The sequence below is a fragment of the Nicotiana sylvestris genome, chromosome 4 (genome assembly GCF_000393655.2).
Source record: "Nicotiana sylvestris chromosome 4, ASM39365v2, whole genome shotgun sequence".
Classification (NCBI taxonomy): Eukaryota; Viridiplantae; Streptophyta; class Magnoliopsida; order Solanales; family Solanaceae; genus Nicotiana; species Nicotiana sylvestris.
The window spans coordinates 96,094,986-96,101,476 of NC_091060.1; the positions used below are offsets into that span (position 1 = coordinate 96,094,986).

A 6,491-nucleotide genomic window follows, 5' to 3' on the forward strand; every position below is an offset into this window, starting at 1 on the left:
CCCATTAAAAAATAATAATTGAAGTGCATAATTTATTATGATGCTCATATTAATTGATGCATATTTTGTTAGATTTGAGAAAGTGATTTGAAATGAGTAATAAATACTGTGGATAAAACAGGAAAAAATTTGTTGTCTTCTCTTGACATGCATAAAGTGCCAAGTAAAAGAGAATATCTATTTTTAGTATACATGCCAAGTAAATGTGACAGGAGGGAATAGATTTTATTTCTCCTAATTAATACTCCATCCGTCTCATATTAACAGTCATGGTTACTAAAAATAGTTATCTCAAATTATTTATCATTTTAGAAGTTCAAGACAAAACTAATTATTTTTTTTCTTTTTTACCCACAGTAATAATTGTTCTTGAAGAGGGAGATAACACATGAATAAAATAAATATTCAATAAAGAGAGATTATATCTTAAGACATAAATAAGAGTAGAATAGTTTATTCCTTTTTTTTAATTAATATTTCTTAAGGGGCATATAAAAGAGAAACACGACATATATTTCGAGACGAAGGGAGTATTAAGAATGAAATCAATCAAAACCTTGATAAGAGCCGAATCGAAGACGGAATTCACTTATTCGGTGCAAAATATGTCTGCGCAAAAAGAGTCGGGGAAGATTGCTATATATAGGATTTTTGGAATACCGCCGCAAATATGCATTGCATAAACCAGCGGTCCAGTTTGTATATACTGGCGGTTTGAAACCGCCGCTATTTTTATGCGGCACCATCTGTTTTACTGGCACGTTGAAACTGCTAATTCCAAAGCCACCATAACTTCTATAATGTTTTAATCCATTTTTATATTTTTCAACACTCTATTACTTTGTGGTACTAGTTTTGACACATATAATAGAATAGAACGATTGATTATAGAAATGACTTTTCGTATATAAAAACCAAAAGTATTCCAAACTACATCATCAAATGTGTTATAATTTCAGGAGTAATACTTTACATCAATTCAACACAATAACAAAAATAACTGTAATAAATCCTAACTAGAGATACTGTTCACCAAACACTCGCATACATAGTTATTCCCATCTAGTAATCTTCTTGGGTTGTTAGGTGATGGAGGCTACTTTCTTTATCCTGTGCCTCCAAAATAAATTGTAGCAATAAGTAACCAAAATTCAATCATGATAGATACAGAAGAATGGTAGTAATTGAATTTTTTTCAATGCAATTAAAATTTAGACTGTCGTAAACACAAAGAATGAGATCAAAGGAGAATTGCAACACAGTTAATTAGTTACCAGATCAGACATAAAGGTACTGTCAGGATCATTCATAATTGGAGAAAGAGTCCCATCATAATCTAAAAACACGACGATACGTTTCTCCTTTGCTGCACTTATCATCTCTTGGAAGTAGCTCAATGCTGAAGGGTGTTCTTTCTGAAACAAAAGCTTATATGTGAGACTATCTAAAGTTAGGGTCAATAACAATAAAGATAGATTAGTAACAATAGAATAGTTTGCTTGTTTTGCTTTCTTATCTTCATAATCCATATCATGACCAAAAACAGTGTCATACCAGCTTAAAGCAATTCTATATCCCTGCTTGTAATTCGATGCAACACGCAAAACCAATTTTATCACATCTATAATGCAATTCTACCACATAATTTGGGACTATTTGGAGGGCTCTGCCGTGCCAGAAGCTACCCAATGGACAAATCGAATACTCTCTTGTGTATCTGTTACTCCTATTATTCATGGACTTGAAAATTAACAACTCCTTACATTTTATAGTAGTATATTATTATTATTAAAAGATTAATCGCCAACTTTTTAAAGACATTTCAATTTTTTTGTGAAACTTTCACAAATAATTGAACACGTACACCTCAGGGGGTTATTGTCATAAAGGAAAACTTCAAGACATGAACGAAATTGAGAAGTAAGGAAAAGTGAGGGTACAGCTCGAACTAGAGCTAAAAATAACGGTGGAAGTTGAAAAGCATATATATTTCCATCAGCTCCTCTGTTTTCATTTACGTCTCTCTTCAGAACATAATTCATACTAAATACTTTCTAAGGCAAAAATTTCAAGAAATTCACTGTCTAAAATGGAAGACAATTCAGGGCTCCATGAACCGTTACTAGAGAACATAAAATGAAAAATAACTCTGCACAGAGGAAAGGAGAGGGTAGAATTCCATACCTTGGTGTTGGGATTCAAAAGTTAGGAAAAGAGGAGGAGGCTACCAACTTCCTTACGAATCTATGCACCAACTCCAACTCCCAGTCACTTGCAATTAAAGAAGCACAACAGATCCATAGCTCGGTAACGCCGCGGCCAAATCCAAGAGATATCATTGTTTTTCGGCAAGTTGAAATTACCTTCTCATCAACTGTTTATATGGCCCTGTATAACCTGTAGATTCATTGCGTAACGAAAATACATCTCACTAAAATGTCATTGCCACTTTGATCTCACATAATTTTGTTTGGTACAAAGAGGGAAAATCCAAGACAAAATTAATGAAAAAGCAACAATATGGAAGATGATGGACTAATAGAATGTCTCCCAAGGAAATTAGGAACCAAAATGCTACCTGATGACACAAGGTTATTGCCTTTTCCAAAATAAATTTTCACTAGCAATTTCAAAATTCTACCTCATGATAGTGACTCCGACTCGCTAAGGTGAGAGAGAGGACGGCTCGGGATTTGGACCAAGTGAGGTGCATAAAAGATGAGGACGGCAAAGTTTTGTTGGGGGATGACCAGATTAAGAGGAGATGGCAGACCTACTTTCATAAACTTCTAAATGAGGAAGGAGATCAGGATATTGTACTAGGTGAATTGAGGAATGCCGACAGCCCCCATGAACTAAGTGATTGTCGGGACATTGAGGTCGATGAGGTCTTGGAGGCAATGCGTAAGATGAGAAGGGGCAGAGCTACCGGACCAGATGAAATTCCGGTTGAGCTTTGGAGGTGTGTGGGTAGAGCAGGTTTGGAATGGCTTATTAAGTTGCTTAATGTTATATCCAAGACTAATAGGATGCCCGAAGAGTGGAGGTGGAGTACAATGGTCCCGTTGTATAAGAACAAAGGCGATATTCAGATCTGTAACAACTATAGGGGTATTAAATTACTAAGTCATACCATGAAAGTCTGGGAGAGAGTGGTAGAAATGAGAGTGCGAAGGACGGTGTCTATTTCAGACAACCAGTTCGGGTTCATGCCGGGGCGATCTACCACAGAAGCTATCCACCTTATTAGGAGGATGGTGGAACAATACAGGGATAAGAAGAAGGATCTCCACATGGTGTTTATCGATCTAGAGAAAGCGTACGACAGGGTTCCTAGGGAGGTCTTATGGAGATGCTTAGAGGCTAAAGGGGTCCCGGTTGCCTACATTAGGGCGATTAAGGACATGTATGATGGAGCTAAGACTCGGGTTAGGACAGCAGGAGGCGATTCCGATTATTTTCCGGTTATTACGGGGTTGCACCAAGGGTCTGCGTTCAGCCCTTTCCTATTTGCCCTGGTGATGGATGCTATAACGCATCATATTCAAGGGGAGGTGCCATGGTGCATGCTATTTGCTGATGACATAGTCCTAATCGACGAGACACGACGCGGCGTCAGCGAGAGGTTAGAGGTTTGGAGACATACCCTTGAGTCCAAAGGTTTCAGGTTGAGCAGGACGAAGACGGAATACCTTGAGTGCAAATTTGGGGCAGAGCCGACGGAAGCGGGAGTGGAAGTGAGGCTTGATTCTCAAGTCATCCCTAAGAGGGGTAGTTTCAAGTACCTGGGGTCGTTTATTCAGGGGTCCGGGGAGATCGACGAGGATGTCACACACCGTATAGGGGTGGGGTGGATGAAATGGAGGTTAGCGACGGGAGTCCTGTGTGACAAGAAAGTGCCACTGTTACTGAAAGGTAAATTTTATAGGGCAGTGGTTAGGCCTGCTATGTTGTATGGGACCGAGAACAATTGCCCTTTTTAATATTAACAAAGGAAGGGGAGATTTCCCAATTACACTTAAGAGAATTTCTCTCTTAACTCTCTACTCACTACAATGTATTGTATTATTTTGGGATGATTTCTACAAGTGAAGGAGTGCATCTATTTATAGAGGTAAAGACCTCCTCTTGATGTCATTGGTGACATCAAACTACCTCCTCTTGATGTCATGGGTGACATCAAAGGAGGAAGCTTCCTCCTAGCATCCACACCAACTCTTTCCACCAACTCTTCCAATTGGCATGCCATTGTTGACTAAACATAAACCAACATTTTCAGCATGCCATTGTTAACTAAACATAAACCAACATTTTCAGACAAGAAAGTGTCATTGTTACTGAAAGGTAAATTTTATAGGGCAGTGGTTAGGCCTGCTATGTTGTATGGGACCGAGTGTTGGCCGGTGAAGATCTCACACATCCAGAGGATGAAAGTTGCAGAGATGAGGATGTTGAGGTGGATGTGCGGGCATACAAGGAAGGATAAGATTAGAAATGAAGATATTCGAGAGAAGGTGGGTGTGGCCCCCATGGAGGACAAGATGCGGGAAGCAAGACTCAGATGGTTCGGGCACATTCAGAGGAGGAACACTGATGCACCGGTGAGAAGGTGTGAACGACTGGCGGTGGTGGGTACGAGGAGAGGTAGAGGGAGACCTAAGAAGTATTGGGGAGAGGTGATCAGGCAGGATATGGCGCGACTTAGGGTTACTGAGGACATGGCCCTAAACAGGGAATTGTGGAGATCGAGCATTAAGGTTGTAGGTTAGGGGAAATTGTGATGTCTTTTCTACAGCGCACTAGAGTGAGACTAGCCAGTTAGGAATTAGTCTTAGGATGTTATTGATCAACTACTGATGATGGGCTTTATCTATTGTGTATTAATACCTTACATCTTTCTCGTATTTCCTATATCTCTTATATTGCTGTTACTTTGTTATTTTATGGTATTTATGTTATGTTATGGATTTTATGGTATTTTATGTTGTTTTATTATGAGTCTATTGATAGTACTAATATAGTGTCTCTTGTTGCCTCTTTGAGCCGAGGGTCTCCTGGAAACAGCCTCTCTGCCCCTCGGGGTAGAGGTAAGGTCTGCGTACATATTACCCTCCCCAGACCCCACTTGTGGGATTACACTGGGTTGTTGTTGTTGTTGTTGTTGTACCTCATGATAGTGACTGCACCAAATACCATCATCCACTTGAGCATCAGTTCCCACAGACGCGTTGATTTTTCAAAATCAAATTTTCTGGAGAATAAGACCAGAAAACGACCATAAGAACTCTGTATTATATGCTAAACCGTCGCTTTACGAATGCACAATCTGGCGACTAAAGAACTAGGCTAATAGAGCGATTATTGTGGTGGTTTTCAATTAACTTAAATCAAATCAAGCTCCTCAACGCAAATACTTAAATTTCCCAATCAATCAAACACTAGGTCATCAATTCACAAGTCTATAATCTTATACATCTGTCAATTGAAGAAAAGTCACCATAACCGGTCCAATCCCCAAAAAAACAACCAAAGATTAGCTCAACAAATTCATAAGTTCCACAAGCAAAATTTAGAATTGTACACAAGAATTAATTGAAGCAGGATGTCAATTACAGAAATTCACCATCGTTTGATTAAAGAACAGCAAAAAAAACTAAAATTACAATCTAATCGAACATGCCTCTAAACAAAATAAAAATCACATATATAGATCAATTCATATCGCAAAAATTATAGAGGCGAAGGAAAACAGAGAGGACGGTTTACCTTGAGAGGAAGAGGAAACGAAGATCGTTGTAAATAACCACATTAAGCTCTCAAAATGTGTGATTACTACTCCAAATTTCAGAACAGTAGGTTACAATAGGTTTGCCAAAATCAAATAACTTGACAAGAGTAAAGCAAACCAACAATAAAACCCTAGATCCACATCAATACATAATTTACACATAGCGGAAAGGAGATAAAGATGGAGAGGACCTGGCTGAACTTTACTTGGAGTTGGGAGTTGAAATTACTGAAGGCGCGACTGAGATTAGCAAACTCCAATCGAGCTTTATCGTAGACCAGAAGCTTCGTATTTATTGCCGAATCAAAGGTTCTGCTGGCCGTGAATGTTGTGTTTCGAAGAGGAGTGAGAAAGTGGAGAGGTTAGGAGAGGAGAGAATCGAAACAAAATGTATGGGTGATGTTTGGGGCAGGAGTTTTATTAGTGATGTTTTCTTCCAAATAACCAGAAAATGTATGTTAAAAAGCTTTAAACAAAATCGAAACCGCCATATTATATGATAAAATCGCCATTTTATTACTGCATCATTATGGCGTCAGTAATAAAGTGCTTATTTTTCCGTTCTTTTATACTCTGCTACTATGTACTTACGAGGTACTAATTTTAATGGGTGCTCTATTTTCTCTTCTTGTTGATATATTGAGAATTTATTTCAGTTCATTGTTTGCTCTATTGCTACTATTAACTTGCAGATTTTGTTGAT

The 6,491-nt window shown here is 38.4% G+C and overlaps 1 long non-coding RNA gene across 3 annotated transcripts; it reads right to left on the bottom strand.

The window, feature by feature from the left end:
• Positions 1 to 881: 881 nt before the first annotated feature.
• On the bottom strand, positions 882 to 6,248 carry LOC104228546 (uncharacterized). Of its 3 annotated transcripts, none has more exons than XR_011406870.1 (5): positions 5,980 to 6,222; positions 5,168 to 5,251; positions 2,185 to 2,397; positions 1,275 to 1,415; positions 882 to 1,116 (listed from the first exon to the last, which is right to left on the bottom strand). It is a non-coding gene; the product is annotated as an uncharacterized lncRNA (long non-coding RNA). The 3 variants fall into 3 exon arrangements; XR_011406868.1 differs by having other exon boundaries at positions 882 to 1,110; positions 5,980 to 6,198; XR_011406869.1 differs by lacking the exon at positions 5,168 to 5,251 and having other exon boundaries at positions 882 to 1,110; positions 5,980 to 6,248.
• Between the last annotated feature and the right edge of the window lie 243 nt (positions 6,249 to 6,491).